Source organism: Oratosquilla oratoria, chromosome 33 (genome assembly GCF_046742065.1).
Source record: "Oratosquilla oratoria isolate Oo_2021 chromosome 33, ASM4674206v1, whole genome shotgun sequence".
NCBI classification, from domain to species: Eukaryota; Metazoa; Arthropoda; class Malacostraca; order Stomatopoda; family Squillidae; genus Oratosquilla; species Oratosquilla oratoria.
This window is the reverse complement of record NC_134809.1, coordinates 8,655,782-8,673,381: the sequence shown is the minus strand read 5'-3', so window position 1 is coordinate 8,673,381 and position 17,600 is coordinate 8,655,782.

Below are 17,600 nucleotides of genomic sequence, written 5' to 3'. Positions count from 1 at the left end.
AAAATATCAAAAATAAATCATACGAAAATCGACTTAAGCACATGAATCTGTTTTCCCTAAAAAAGCGTAGACTCAGAGGTGACTTGATACAGGTCTTTAAGATTTTAAAGGGAATTGACAACATCAAAAGTGACCAAATTTTCACATTGAATGAGAATCAGACAAGAAACAATGGTCTCAAACTGTCCGGAAATAGATTCAATTTGGAAGTAGGTAGAAACAACTTTGCCAACCGTGTAGTTAATGAATGGAATAAACTTCCTGCACAGGTAGTGCAATGTAGTTCAGTTCGAAGCTTTAAGAATCATTTAGATAAATACCTAAGTAAGATGCTGTAATTATTATAATTTATGTTATATTATTTGTTTTTGTTTTGTTATAATTTGTCTGACTGATTTTCATTTATTATTAGTTATATGTCAATTTATTATCATTTACTATTTACCTGTTTGTTATTCAACTATACCAATGCATTTATTTATGTATTTTAATTGTTATTTACATTGTTATAGTTTTAATTTATTATTAATATTATTTTTTTTTTTTTTTTTTTTTTTTTTTCTTTTTTTTTTGCATCCGACCTAGATATGGATCAAAAGGTCTCCTGTCGGCATGCTTTGCCTTTGTAATCCTTTGTTACATATATATACATATACATATATATATACATATATATATATATATAATATATATATATATACATACATATATGTTGAGACATTCTGACAGGTTGACGTAAGTGGAGTAGGAAACACAGGAGTCTTAGTCTTGAGTTTATTCCTGACTAGTTTCGCAGGTATGCTTTTTCAAAACATTCCTTTGAAAAAGCATACTTGCGAAACTAGTCAGGAATAAACTAAAGAATAAGACTCTTGTGTTTCCTACTCCACTTACGTCATACATATATATATATATATATATATATATATATATATATATATATATATATATATATATATATATATATATGTGTGTGTGTGTGTGTGTGTGTGTGTGTGTGTGTGTGTGTGTTTATTTACTTAACTGCATTTACTTGTAACATACAGGATTCGAGCTCTCACCATAAGGTACGGCTTCTTATCTCCGTTTATTACGTTCGTTTTAAATATTCCTTTTAGTTTGTTGCACAAACTGTTATACATGTGCGTCCACATCAGCGTGATGATACTAAGAACAAAGAACCGGAAACCAGGTAACCAGAGACAAAAGAAAGAAAAAAATTAAAGAAACTGTTATAAATGTGCGTTCACATCATTGTGACGAGACTAAGAACAAAGAACCAGAAACCAGGTAACCAGAGACAAAAGAAGAAAAACAAAATAAAACAAAAGAAAGATAATCAATCGCATGGCAAGCGGAAGCAAGATTGTGAATGCACTACTAATACCTCTATCCCTTAGTGACCTCTCCTCCTCCTCCTCCTCAACCTTCTTCTTCCTCCTCTTCCTCCTCAACCTTGCATTCCTGAGGGAGACCTTGTCAAGCTGGAAAAAGATTCCTCGTCCTGGATTCAAGCACTCCATAATCGGCGGAGTACAGTCGACGCCATATATAGCGAGGTCACCAGCTGGCTGGTCCTGCTTCGTTCATTATGACTTTGTTATGTTTGTGCATAACGTTAGGACCGGGGGACAACCGGCTCTGAAGTTGTGTGTGTGTGTGTGTGTGTGTGTGTGTGTGTGTGTGTGTGTGTGTGTGTGTGTGTGTGTGTATGTGTGTGTTATTCACCATTATGATCTTGGATCACGTGTTGGACTCGTGATCGACAGCTATTACCCTCCCGGAAGAGAGCTCAGAGCTCATATATGACTGATCTGTGGGTAATGATGTGACCTTCCACGCACACACACACACCCAAATCCCCACCCACGAGTTAGAATAACAAAAGATGTGTGTGTGTGTGTGTGTGTGTGTGTGTGTGTGTGTGTGTGTCTGTGTGTGTGTACGCTTGTAGAGAGATACACATGCAATAGGACTTTCCCTCCCCCCCCTCTCTCTCTCTCTCTCTCTCTCTCACACACACACACAGACACACACACACACACACACACACACACACACACACACACACACAAAATCACATGCCCGTTCAGCAACGCCCACCATCCGCTCCCACTCCTCCCCATACCTAACCCCTACAAATCCGGACATTTCGAGCGACGCCTAAGTCACTTAGCACCCCACGGAGACACACTCACATCCCCGGAGGCGCCACCGGCGGCGCTACCGACATTGACTTGCTGCTAAGAGGCGAAGCCTCACCTGGACGCCAACTTCTTAGGCAAAGTTCTCGCACGTGGTCGTCCATTTCCTTCCTCCTCATCCTCCTCTCTTCGCCCCTCCCAACCTCCCCTCCTTCGTCCCTCCCACCTCCTCCTTCCTCTCTTCTCCCTGACTGAATGACTCGGTGACCGGTTCCACAGCCTTAGAGAGAGAGAGAGAGAGAGAGAGAGAGAGAGAGAGAGAGAGAGAGAGAGAGAGAGAGAGAGAGAGAGAGAGAGCGAGAGAGAGAAAGAGTGAGAGAGAGAGAGAGAGAGTGAGTGTGTGTGTGTGTGAGAGAGAGAGAGAGAGTGAAAGTGAGATAGATAGAGAGAGAGAGATAGACAGAGAGAGAGAGAGAGAGAGTGAGAAAGTGTATGTGTGTGTGATAGATAGAGATAGAGTGACAGAGATAGATGGAGAGTAAGACAAAGAGAGTGAAAGTGAGATAGAGAGATATGCTGCTACTCTCAAACACCTGTTTCGGACTAGTTAATCGTCCTATAAAACTGACACTGACCTGGCGCTAAGCAATTTTATTTGTCCAAGAATCTGTGTCAATTAAGGAACTCACACCTTGGCAATATCACTATCATCCGCGACATATATCGTAATTTGCAAAGTAGACTACTTGGGCAAAAAAGAAACTAACGAAGCAGAGCGCTTTCGTATATTACATCTTCAGTACAAAAAGTACTTTTTGCACTGAAGATGTAATATACGAAAGCGCTCTGCTTCGTTAGTTTCTTTTTTACCAAGTGGTCTACTTTGCATAAGTGAACACACGTACCCGTGTTCTTATCAGTATATCGTAATTTGTTCTACAGGAATCACATATCGTTTAAGAACTTATTGTCACATACAAGAAACTGCACCTGTCTCGTCCCGTTTTCTTTTACTCGCTGGAAGAAGACTTCCAGCATTCAAAGTGTCAATTCCTTTCAACAAAGTGGCATACTCTACAGATTTTATTCTAGCTGAGGACAAGCGATTTTATGCAAGGGAGAGCAGGGCCCTGACAAGGGGAGGGCCAGGGGGGGGGGGGCAATTCCCCGGGGCGGCAAGTTTTTTTGTTTGTTTTTTGGGGGGGCGGCACTTTTGGTGAAAAGAAGGTAAAGCAAATTCCCCCTAATGTACTTTTAATGCATGATTTATTTATCATGAGTTGTGTGTATGAATGATGTGTGTATAAACGTTGTTTTGTGGATGAATGTTACATGTGAATCATGCTAGTGACCATCAGATGTGGAAGGTGGTGGTAGTGGTGGTGTGTGTGGGGGGGGGCACTTACCCATGTCGGGCCTGAGGGAGAGAGACTCTAGTGGATGGGTTCGGAACCGCTGGTTTAACCCTTTGGCGTCTGTATTCCAGATTTGTGTTTATCGTGTCTGCCACCAGAAGATTGTTTTCAACTGAGGGAAACCACTGCAGACGTCTTCGAGTAACGAGAGTCAAAATTTTGGGTTTCAATGTCCGAAGAACCTAACGCAGAAGCGTCCCAAAGGACCCGGCGGTTCTTCGAATATCAAAACCAAAAAATTGACCCTGAGAGCCCCTTCGAAGAAAAGAATTTCAAACGCGTAGATGGCAGCGAACGTTTTTTTTTCTTCTTCTTTTTCTTCTTCTCCTACTTTTTCTCCTCCTTCCTCTTCCTCTTCTTCTTCTCCTTCTCCTCCCCCTCCTTTTTCTTCTTCTCCTCCCCTTCTTCTTCTTCTTCTCCTTCTCCTCCTTCTTCTTCTTCTTCTCCTTCTCCTCCTCTTCTTTCTCCTTCTTCTCCTCCTCTTCCTTCTCCTTCTTCTCCTCCTCTTCCTTCTCCTTTCTCTCCTCCTCCTCTTCCTTCTCCTTCTCCTCCTCCTCCACCTTCTTCTGCTTCTTCTTCTTCTTTAGCCTGGAACAAATCCCCCCTCCCCCCAACCAATCAACACCTATGGGGGAAAGACGCTAATGAAATAGCCAATCAGCAGCCAGAAAATAAACATGATGGCACATTATGCATTTCTCGCTAGAATGCTACTTGCTTTTGCTACTTAAGAGTACAAACGACTTCGGTGACGATCTTTTGTTTTTTAAAATTTCCAAAAGTCAAATTACTCTTGCGCCTTATAATCAGAAACTGAATGAAGAATTAAGAGAAGTTCAACCTAAAATACGAATGTTAGACACACTGTTGAGATGTTCTTACGGAAGTCTAGAACATTTTAACCGAAGCCGTTTCTATACAAACGAGGTAGCAAAAGCAAATAGCATGCTAGGCTAATGTGCCGATGCCTTAAAGGGGAGACGTGAGAAAGAGTTCTCAAAGAAAGCATGTGAAGAGAAAAAAGAGAGAAGAGAAAGAAGAGAAGGAAGAGAAAGAGAGCAAAGAAGAGGAACGGCGATCAGACCCTGGGAAGAGGAAGAGGTCTCAAGGAAAACTTATGTGAAGAGAAGACAAAAAGGGAGAAGAGGAGGAAGAGGTAGAGGAGGAGGAGGAGGAGGAGAAAGAAGACATAGGAAAAGCGAGCTTAACGAGACGCTAAGCATCAATCGCTGAGAACCTAAGCCCGGGATTAAGCATTGGCTTAAGTCTCCGCTGAGCCTTCCCCCAAAGACCAGCAGGTGGGTGAGGAGGAGGAGGAAGGAAGAGGAAGAAGAGGAAGAAGAGGAGGAGGAGGCGGAGGAGGAGGATGAGAAGGAGGAGGAGGTGGAGGAGGAGAAGAAGTAGGAGGAAAAAGAGCAGGAGCAGGAGCAGGAGGAGGAGGAGGAAGAGGAGTGGGAGTAGGAGGAAGAGGGGAAGCGGGAGGATGAGGAGGAAGAGAAGAAGGAGGAGGAGGAAAAAGAGGAGGAGGAGAAGGAGTAAGAGTAGGAGGGGAAGGAGGAGGAGGAGAAGGAGGAGGAGAAGGAGGCGGAGAAAGAGGCGGAGGAGGAGAAGGAGGAGTAGGAGGAGGAGGAGCAGGAGGAGGAGGAGGAAGAGGAGGAGGAGGAGGAAGAGGAGGAGGAGGAGGAAGAGGAGGAGGAAGAGGAGGAGGAGGAGGAAGAGTAAAGGGGAAGTCGGGCGAGGTGACAAGGGTAATGGAAGTGACGTAAGAGTGACGTAAGACTGATGTAGAAGAATGGTGAACTGACGTAGATGTGACGCAGAAATGAAGTCGAAATTACGTAAAAGTGACGTAGATGTGACGTGGAAGTGACGTAAGACTGATGCAAAAGTGACGTCGAAGTGACGTAGAAGAACGGCGAATCGATGTAAAAGCAACACAGAAATAGTGACAAAAAAAGTGACGTACAGAGGACACTAAATAGTGATGTGGGTGTAACGTGGCAAAGACGGTGAAGTGACGTAGATGTGACGCAGAAGTGACGTAAAATTAACACAGAAATAACGAAGACACGACGTATAAACACAGACGGAAGGAGAGTACGAGATGAGTGACAGAGACGAGTTGGCAAATCTGATGGGACGTGATTTACAAAATCGTCGTGTGAAAACTAAAACGATAGAAAATTGAGTGAGACTGGACAGTACAGACACTAGAGACATATATAACCTACAATTTTCACCTCATGCAGTGATAAAAGGAAGAGTATCCAAAGAAACAAAGCGACAAAGACATAAAGAGTCCTGAGTGATCTATGGATGAAGCATAAATCAGAGTTGTCTTTCGGGAAGCAAAGGGAAGGATAGGCAGAGAGTCAGTAGCAGCAGCAAGGTCATAGGAGAATTCCACAAAGCAAAGGTGAAGTATGAAACAGTAACGTATAACAAGTAAAAGGTGATGTTGTGTGTGTGTGTGTTTATATATATATATATATATATATATATATATATATATATATATATATATTACACATATATGTATGCGTGAGTAACCATCAGGAAAAATAAACTAATGAAGCAGAGCGCTTTCGTATAATTACATCTTCAGTGCTAGTTTACTTTTCCTGGAGGTTACTCACGCATTTGTGAACGCGCGTTCTTAGTGTTTTCATTGCATTTAATATATATGTATATAAACATATATATATATATATATATATATATATATATATATATATATATACATATATACATATACCTTGACTCAGTAGCTCTTCATTTCTTAAAGTGTACATACCCTTCATACCTTCCCGGACAACACGTGTAGTCTTGTTGCATGAACAACAGCGTACATGTATCTGTCACGGCTCTAATGCATATGCAATTATCCGGTGCAGCACAGTGCTCAACCTCCTTGTTCTTCCTGCGACGGAATTGAATGAACACGACTCGAACTGCGTTCAAGCGTCGTCGTCGTCTTCTCTTTTTTTCTGAACACTGTAATCCGCGATGGAAGAGAACGGGCTTGTTTGTACCTCATATAATCGGCGAGAGTAATTAGTGAAATGAATCTACGGGTAGGTAACACATGAACGCATAATGTTCCTTTAAAGGAACATAGCGTGTATCTATATATATATATATATATGATGAAGGTGGAAAAAGAAGTCACGGGTCTAGTTCCGGGTTCCTGAGTTTATTCCTGACCGGTTTCGCTCTATGCTTCCTCTGAAGAAGCTTAGAGCGAAAACGGTCAGGAAGAAACTCAGGAACTCGGAACTAGACCCGTGACTTCTTTTTCCACCTTCATCAACTTGTCACAATGTACCAGCATATATATATATATATATATATATATACACTCGTATATATCTTTTTTTCCTAACTCCATTAAACGTACGTGATTTATGAAAACTTAATTTTCTTTCATTAATAAGTAATGAAACGTTGTCTCTTACATATTAACGAAACAAAAAGAACTTTGCATGCGTAACTTAGATATAAGTTCGAAAAATAAACTTTTTAGTCTGTTCCTTTAAAGGAGCTTTATGCGTTCGCGCGTTAACCCACCTGCAACTGGTCGCTGTCATACATAGCACTAATAACCCCACCCGAATTCGAAGACGAAAAAAAAAAAAAAAAAAGTATCTTAACAGTTTTCATGGAACTGTATACCAGGAACTAAAAAGGAACAACGCACGCGATTTATAGACAATGGGGTACGTGTTAGCAAATGTACGCATTATGATATGTCAGTGCATCAGAACAAATGAAGGCAGGTCGTCACACAGGAATCGGGAGCTCACGTGCACACGGATCAAGGCATTCGCTCGCTCACGGGCCTACACGCACACATTAACACGCTCCCATTTAAGCATACACACAACGACTCGGTGGCGCGGTTGGTAGAGTCCCAGACTGTCAGTGCGGTGGTACCTGGTTCGAATCCCGCCCAGGGCTGAAATAATTTCAGTATCGCTGCGCTACGATTCGTTACTTCAACTCTCGTGGGCGGGGAGTTGGGTGTGTGTTTGCGTGTGTAAGGTCACAGCATTACCCCAAAATCGGTCATATATGAGCTCTAAGCTCTCTTCCGGGAGGGAAATGGCTGCCGATCACGAGTCCAACACGTGATCCAAGACCATGGTGAATCACACACACGCAATATATATATATATATATATATATATATATATATATATATATATGCATATATATATATATATATATATATATATATATTCATGTATTAGGAGTACAATTCCTCAAGGAGCAGTAGTTAGCGTTCCTGCCTCAAGCGTGTAATGTTCGGGTTCGATCCTTCTTGGCGCACGCTCATGGATTTCGAACCCTTCTTTGCAACGTCAGGCATCAGAGAAGTCGTATACCAGTGTCGCATTCAAACGCTTGCACAAGATCTGTATGGTTGCATTGATCACTCCGGTTTCAGACTTTGGTCCCAGTCACACCTATTCCAATATGCTCAACGCTGCAAATGCCCTTTGCATTATCCATACAACCTTACTAAGCCTGATTAAGCCACTGTGGCGAGGTACAGAAGCTGTACTGATCCCCAGGGGATAGATGGATGGTCCTGCAGTGGATCCTTTATGATGAACACATTTCTCAATTAGAGGATTTCGATGTTCCCTATTACCTTTGACTCTTGTTCTCGTTCACTGAGCCAGTCAGTGAGTTATCCTTCAGTTTCTCTCTCCCGAAAGACTTGAAGCAGCTAATCCAGTACACTACCCGCATTCTTAGATCCAAGATTTTATCTTAGGTCATTCTTAGATCCATCATCTTAGGTCATTTCATGACCGCTCATCCTTTTACTTTTTCTGTTAAGCTTCTCTCTCCTCGTTGGATTAAGCTACTCATTTCTCTACTTATTCTGTTAAGCTTTTCTTTCCGTTGGATTAAACTACTCCATTCTCTACTTATTATGTTAAAATTTCCTCTCTTCGTTTGATTAAACTACTCATTTCTCTACTTTTAAGCTTTTCTCTCGGTTAGATTAATCTACTCATATCTCTACTTATTCTATTAAGCTTCTCTTTCCGTTGGATTAGACAACTCATTTCTCTACTTATTCATTTGGATAACTCATAAAAACATAGCTAGGACAGCTTCAATGAAACGAAGTTCTCTGTGTCGCCTTGAACATTTCCAAACTGCAACACAGCTGCTGACCCTATGTAAGAGACTGACAGTATACGTCCTTGTATAGAGTATAATCCTCATGTTTGGGAGGGGACTTCTTACTCAGTTTTCTTATGCCAAGTCCAACGGAATTATTCCTTTCAAGACCAACAAGAACTCCATAAGAACTTCAAGTTCAGGTCACCACCCAGTACTAAGACAGCGTCAGAAAAAAAAAAAAAAAAAGACTCGCCCAGATACAATTGTTACCCAGAAAATATCGAGTACTTCATCTTAAACTGTCCCACACTATTTCAGGACAACAACACAATATGTCTTTCTTGAATAATTTGCAGGAAGCTCGCTTGCCGAGCGGGTTAGGGCGTCGTTACTTGCGGCGAAGGTGATGGGATGTACAAAGGAAGAGGATGACAGTGAGTTGGGAATAAGTCTTAGAGGAGAGAGGCTGGAGGAAGTGGATAACTTTAGGTATTTGGGGTCGCATGTGGCAGGAAAGGGAGGAGTGGAGGTAGAGGTAAATTGTAGACTGAGAGAAGCAAGTAAATGCCTTGGAGGATTAAAAAGTATAATGAGAAATAGACATTTGGAAATGGATGCTAAGAAGAAATTGTATGAAGGAGTGATTGACCCGACAGCACTGTATGGGGCAGACACATGGAACATCAGAGAGGAAGAGTTTAAATGTGTTGGAGATGAAATGTCTGAGAAGTATGGTAGGGGTTACTATGTAGGATAGAGTAAAAAACGAAGTGAGGAGAACGGGGGTGGAAAAGGAGATGACAGATAGGGCTGATGAAAGAGAATAGGAATGGTTTAGTCACATGGAAAGAATGAGTGAAGAAAAGATTAGTAAAAGAGATGTTGAAGGCAGATGTAGAGGGAGTAAATTTGAGGGGACGACCGAGGATGAGATGGATGGATGGGGTGAAGGAGCAGAGAAATAGGTGAATGTCTGTTGAGCAAGGAAGGGAGAAGGCAGGAGATAGGAGTGAATGTAGAGTGGCTATGTATAGATTATACTGCCATGCAAGGAAGAGAGGGGCGGAGGATGGGGGAGGGGGTTAGGGGTGCTTACGAGTATGTGTGAATGACATTTTGATGCAGCCTGAAGGGATTTCTCCCAGTCTTCTCTTTTTCTGCATGAGGGGACGGAGAGGAGACGTCGCCGATTAAGTGAAGCGGCCTTGCTGTGGATGTACTGCCTCTTGCTATATTGCTTCTGACCCAGGGCGGTGACCGGGATACAGGGATGACCCGTCATCCACGAGGAGCTAAGATGAGAGAGGGGGCAAGGGTGGTGGATGGGAGTGGGATGGGTGGGAGTAGGTACATGACTTTGACTTGGCTATCTCTCTTAGAAAAGGGAAAAATATCTTGTTACATAGATAGATATGTGTGTCTATATGAACGTATATACATGCGCCATGTGTTTTATTTTCTTCCTTGGTAGATACACATTCTTCATGCGCGTTTAGGCTCCTTGCGTATGGTTGGGCGCATTCGACGATATATACATTATGGTCTCCGAGCACCAGGAATATTTTCCTCTTCCTCGTCATCCTTGTTTCTTATCCACTTCCCAGTCGTTTCCTCTCCTCCCGCAGTGCACATATGAGATCCCCATTAAAAATTCTTTTGAAAGCATCCAGGACGTTTTCGAATTTCACTAAGAGGGTTCTCTTCGCTTTTGAGGGCTCCATTTCCAAAAGGAGGTAATTACATCATGATAAATTGGCATTGCATTTTATGATGTATTTACTAAGTGGTCTGAGATCAGACGAGGATCTGTTTGCTTGTAATGACAGCTGTGTGGTTTGCTTTTTGTTACGGCATTTTGAATTCATTATTTACACATAGCCTTATTCGTGAATGGGCAAACTCGCCAAGCCAAATTAGGAACAAGACGAATTTTGGAATATCAACATTGCAAGTGCAACGACCGTAAATGCAAGCACTAGCCAACATACACAGAAAACACACACGCACACAAACACACATACATGTACACATACTCACAGAAATAGATACATATATACACATATACGCATATGTAAATATAAACATATGTATATATTTTCATATACACATATACATACAACATATATACGTATATACATGCATATATATGTTCATATATACATATGCACACATATACATATATCCATGTTATATATACAGTACATGCATAAGAAACTCCGGCACTGGGATTCGAACCCTTGCATGTGCGCTTGCTTACCACAAAGCAAGGGCGTTACCATTGTACTAAACTTGACTGTACAATTATGTATTTTTCCATATGTACTTCAACGGGTGTTTTCCAGGTACAGTATACACTACCCCCATGACTCTAGACTTCTAGAGGGAACCAGCGTCCTCACTGCAGAGCTGATGTCCCGTTTTGCTCACCAAGTATGAAAATGTCCCGTCCGGACCCTGTTAAGCAAACTCCTTCAGACTCCCCAGAGGCTAAACATAGACCTATTTGATGCAGTCTTCTTTTGGTCTCGGAAATATTTGACAAAAATGCCTTTGGGTCCGGATATCAGGAACCCAAGAAGATTCGTGTGGCACCGCACCCAAATTCGTCTCATTTTGCAAATGGAAGGATCAACATTATCTTTACCCAAGAGTGGTAACCCTTCCGAAGAGACTGGTGGCGCGCTTTATAGATTCTTATTTAGGTTCAGATAATGATGATGATGATGAGGAGGAGGAGGAGGAGGAGGATGTTGGTGGTAATGTTGGTGGTGATGGTGATGACGACGATAATGACGAAGAAGAAGAAAAAGAAGAAAAAGAAGAAAAAGAAGAAGAAGGAGGAGGAGGCGAGGAGCCTACGTCAGGAAGCGCTGAGCAGCTGCTGCCGTGGCCATCACCTTTGCCCTATGTGCCTTGGGAACTGCTGGGGCAGGTAACAATCACTGTTAGGAATCGGGGGGGGGGAGGAGAGAGGGACTCGAACCCACAACTAAGTGAATACGAGACTAGCACGTTCCCGATCACAAGTCTGTTATTTCTCCCTTCTCCCGCCAAATGGAGCTGAAGGGGCTATCACACTGGGCAGCTTCCACGGGCTTCGCCATCACCGACAGTTGAGAGTTCGTTTGAATAAAAACGACTTCGGTTACAAAATTTGAATTTTCAAATCTCCCAACTGTCAAATTACCTTTTCGCCCTATATACCAAAACTGAACGATGAACTAAGAGATTGTTAAACCTAGAAGAATGTTAGAAATACTATTGAAGTGTTCTAGGCTTCTGTAAGCGAAGTCAAATTCGCTGGATGTTGAAGGAAAAACAGTCGAGTGTGATATCCCCCTCGAGTTAGGAGGAATCCCCCCGGACTTTGAAGGTTTGAAAAGGAACTTTGCTCTCGAGTGATTACGTTGATAATCCTCTGCAAACAATCACGGGACGCAAACTCTCGGGTCAGACCTTAGTCGTCAAACACTTTCCCAGGAGATGAGCAAATCATAAGCGAGGTTTTCTGACGCTATTAGAACAATCATTCCGTCTTCAGTTGGCGCAGTCTCTACTTTTCGTTACGACCCTCGCCACATGGTATCACACTGGGCTATTTTTCCTCCGATTGTTGGAGCAAATTATCTTGCTACTTTCGGGAAGGAATCTCGTATGCTGAAGGAAAACAATCTTCCTCCAGCATGTCAAATGACATTCTATATAAATTGTTGAGAAAATAAAATATTTTGACAGAGTGATTTGACGGTGGAAAAAGTGCTGGAGGTAGGTGGTACCGCCGATTAATCGGAGGTCGGATGAAAAAATAGCCCAGTGTGATAACCCCTTTACACTGCCAAACGGTGGGACCCTACTTGAATGTGGTTCTCATTGATCGCGACCCGCATTAGGAAAGAGGTCTTCATTATCATTTATTATCATCTATCTCTCAATCTATTATTATTTACTATTTACCTGTTTTTTATCTAACTTTACCTATTTCTATTATTTATATTATTACAATTTAAATGTTTTTTTATTTATATATTTATCATTATTATAATTTTTTCGCATCCAACATTGTCATGGACCAAAAGGTCTCCTGTCTTCTGCAAAATCCTTCAGCTACGTAATAAGATCGTCTGGAGTCGACCACAACAGAATAAAACGAAAACACACCCAAGCCTGTGGCGGCACACAAGGCATTTCTCGCTAGCATGCTACTTGCTTTTGCTATTTCGTTTGGGTAGAAACGACTTCGGTTACAATGTTCTAGACTTCCGTAATAAGAACATCTTGACAAAGTGTCTAACATTCGTATTCTAGGTTTAACTTCTCTTAGTTCGTCATTCAGCTTCTAACTATATGACGTCATCAAGGGTAATTTGACTTTTGGATATTTTGAAAAACAAAAGATCGTAACCGAAGTCGTTTCTTCTCAAACGGAGTAGCAAAAGCAAGTAGCATGCTAGCGAGAAATGCCCAGTGTGCCGACACCTTAACTACAGCAAGACAGTCATCCATATTTTTACACATTCATCGTTTCATATGCATTTACATCCACATAGGGAATAAATGTATGCAATTATATACAAGCAAATGTACTGCATTCATTGTTGATTTTATAAATACAAGCCTAATCCTATGCCTGTGTATGTACATGTATATCCTTGCATGCATGCATGCATTGCATGTATACATGTATGTATGTATATATGTATACATGTATGTGTACATGTATGTATGCATACATGTACGTCTGTACTAAACTGTTCTTATTTTTGGTCTATGAAATCCCGTGTGGAGGATGCGATCAAAAAATACTTTGGCGAAACCAGCAGGGGCCTGGGCACTAGGCTAAAAGAACATAAAGCAGATGTTAGACACCACAGGATAAGCAGTGCGTTAGTTAATCATGAACAAGGTCATTTACCGAAATGGGATGACGCAAAAACAATAGTGGACAATCTCACCAGGCGAGATAGAAAGGCGATGGAGTCCGTATTTATCAACAATCAGAAAAAACATTAATAAGAACACTGAGGATTTGTTATGGGTTAAGGCATCAGCACGCATCATTATCTTGGACAAAATGCATAGAGCCCCTGACCCAGGCGGACAACTTATCCACGCGACGACCAACAGGCGGATAATTCGTCCACCGACAGCGGCGACAGAACAGCGGACAGCTCGTCCCACCGGCTGGCGGCGTTGATTGGCGCTCCGGCAAGACACGTCGCCGCGTCCCTTTCTTGTAATGTATAAATTGGCCAGCTTGACTTTGAGCTCTATTCCTCTGAAGAAGCCACTCAGGCGAAACTAGTTAGGAATAAAAGTATTTTCCTCAGCCCGTGTTCCCTTTACCACCTATCCACATTCGTCACAATGTTCACACATTATCATCATTGTTGAGTTTGAAAAAGCTTGTGGCGAAACTAGTCAGGAATAAAACTCGGAATAAGAATTCTTTCCTCTTCCCACCCACTTCATTATCATCATTGTTACCATCATTGCTATAATTATTATCATAATTGCTATCATTATCATCATTATTGCTATTATCATTATTGCTATTAGCATTATTACTATTATTATTACTAATATTCTCATTATTACTATTACACTGGCCTGCGTTTAATTTTTTTTTCAAAGGTCGAAGGTTTTTCAAGTGATTTATAGGTTGTTTTTTTTGGTGCGCTGAATCCAAAAATGCCATCCGTTTCCTTGGATCAGGTCTAGTTTTTGAGATATGAGAAGTGTGACTTTTGGGCCTTGTATAGTACTAAGTATAAGGAAAACGAGGCTGCAGGTATAGCCTATTCTTATTTTTTTTTTTGCATAAAAATTATACTGTAGCACCCCGAAACTGATACTGAAACCTAATGATGTTTTTGTTTACTTTCAGGAAACTGAAACCGAAACTGAAACTGCATTGACTACATTGACAAACTGCATTGACAACACTGAAACTGAAAATGGTTTAGAAAAGTGTGATCTCCAATCAATGTGACTGATTTTATAAGAATCTGTGCTTTTTACAAGAATCTGTGCTTCTTGTGTTTCTATTTTGGACACGTATCTTAGATTGACAGAAAATGGAACGCAAATGCACAAATCATCCTGATAGGTTCTGCTACATATGTGGTAATGTGATTCTTCCTCGTCGACTAGCAAATATAACTGATTTTGTGAAGAAGGCATATCATGCTTACTTTGGAGTTAAGCTTGGGGACCAGGACAAGCCATTTGCACCCCATGTTAGCTGCAAAACATGTGTCGAGAACTTGCGTGATTGGAGAAATAAAAAAGGAAGAGTATGCCATTCGCTGTTCCAATGGTTTGGAGAGAGGGTAAAGATCATGTGTCAGACTGCTATTTCTGCATGACTAATCTTAAAGGAGTCAACCGCAAGAACAAGCATTGTATTCAGTATCCTAATGTTCCGTCTGCCATACGACCAGTCTTTCATGGTCCAGGCCTGCCCGTTCCCGAGCCAGATGTTGCAATGGAATCTAGCTCTGAATCGGAATCTGATAACGCACTAGACAGGGCAGAGGGTGGAGAATACATGCCAGAAGAGAATGACCGGCCAGTGCCTCTAACACAAGCAGATCCCAATGACCTGACACGGGATCTAAACCTATCAAAGGAATCAGCACAGCTTCTGGGTTCTCGTCTTCGTGAGAAAAATTTGCTAGCACCTGAGACAACATTCTTTTGGTACCGAGAGCGTGAAAGAGAATTTAGACAGTTCTTCACAACCCAGAAGGACTCGTCATTAGTTTACTGCAACAACATTGCTGGTTTGATTCAATCAATGGGGCTGAATGGAGACTGTTCATCGACTCTTCCAGCAGAAGTCTCAAGGCAGTCCTCCTTCACAACGGAAATAAATACTCTTCAATTCCAATCGGTCATTCGGTGCAAATGAAAGAAACTCATGACAACATGGATCAGCTACTGTCTGCTCTGAACTACAATGACCATGGTTGGTTGATCTGTGGAGATCTTAAGGTAGTTGGATTGGTTTTGGGACTACAGGGTGGGTACACAAAGTATCCATGCTTTTTGTGTTTGTGGGATAGTCGGGCTGATGATCAACATTTTGTCAGACAAGAATGGCCACCACGACAACGTTTGGAACCTGGTTCTCTTGTTGAACCAAACAAGGTCTTACTCCCACCTTTACATATCAAACTGGGACTGATGAAGAACTTTGTGAAGGCAATGGACAAGGACGGCATGGGATCTACTTTTCTTCAGCAGAAGTTTCCTCGGGTCAGTCTGGAAAAGCTTAAGGCTGGCATCTTTGATGGGCCTCAGATAAGGGAACTTATGAAGGACTCAATGTTTGACGATGCACTGAATGCAGCTGAGCTGTCCGTTTGGTGGTCGCTTAAGTCAGTGATAAGAAACTTTCTAGGAAATAACCGAAGTGCAGAATACGAGAAAGAAGTCGATGAGCTCTTGAACAGCTATCAAAAATTAGGGGCTCGCATGTCAGTCAAAATGCACTTTCTACGGTCCCACTTAGACTATTTCCCTCAGAACTGTGGTGACTTCAGTAAGGAACAGGGTGAACGTTTCCACCAGGATATTCGTGTCATGGAAGAACGCTACCAAGGCCGGTGGGATGTGAACTTTCTTGCGGACTACTGTTGGTGTTTGAAACGAGACGTGGTGGCTGCCCAACACAGGAGAAAGTCACTGAAAAGGCCCTTCATCCATGATTAGATTTTCTGTAATATATCCTCTTTATCTTCTGAACTATGCAAGAAAAAATTATTTCTTTTGTCAAGAATTTTTTTTCCAAAATTAAAGGGAATAAATAGCACTAAATGGCGTTTTTAATTATTTTTACCGCCTCGTATCTCAAAAACGTGACCTGATTGAACAAAATGAGTGTGATTTTTAGATTCTGCCTAGCAAATTACCCTAGAATCAGTTATCAGATGCTTTACCTTTGAAACTTCGCAGGCCAGTGTCATCATTGTTTTACATACACAAACACACATATGCACGTACACACATAAAACACACACTGTGACGTCACCATTCCATATGTTCTCTCTTTACAGGATTCTTAATGGAGCAGTCTCGAGTTCCCCGATAATCTAAAGACATTCCACTAATCTTTCATCCCAGCGTCGTCAGCTGGGGCCGGGGTGCTGCCGCCTATACTTTGTTGTGCAAAATTTACCGCAAGAAAACAAACTGGCCAATATCTTAGAATATGGTAGAAGGTCATAAAAGCAGAATATTTTTTATGTGAAAGTAAGAGGAGGAAGAGGGTTGGAAAGAGGAGTAGGAGGAGGAGGAGAAAGAGGGTTAGGAAAAGGAGTAGGAGGAGAAAAGGGTTAGGAAGAGGAATAGGAGGAGGAGAGAGAGGAGAAGAAAGAAGGTTAGAAAAAGGAATAGGAGGAGAAAGAGGGCTAGGAAGAGGAGGAGGAGAAAGAGGGCTAGGAAGAGGAGTAGGAGGAGAAAGAGGGTTAGGAAGAGGAGTAGGAGGAGGAGAAAGAGGGCTAGGAGGAGGAGGAGGAGGAGGGAGGAGGAGGAGAAAGAAGGTTAGGAAGAGGAGTAGGAGGAGGAGGGGAAAGAGGGTTAGACAGAGGAGTAGGAGGAGAAAGAAGGCTAGGAAGAGGAGTAGGAGGAGAAAGAGGGTTAGGAAGAGGAGTAGGAGGAGGAGAAAGAGGATGAGTATGAGGAGGAGGAGCTGGAGAAAGGGAGGAACAGGAGGAGAAGGACGAAGACAAAGATGAGGATAAAGATCAGGAAAAATATGAGGGGGAGCAGAGGAAGGGTGAGGACGTGGATAGGAAGAAATAGGAAGAATGAGGAGTAGCGAGAGAAGGAAGAAAAAGGAGGACAAACATGTGGAGGTAGAAAGAAGATGACAAGAACGAGGATAAATAGGTGGACAAGA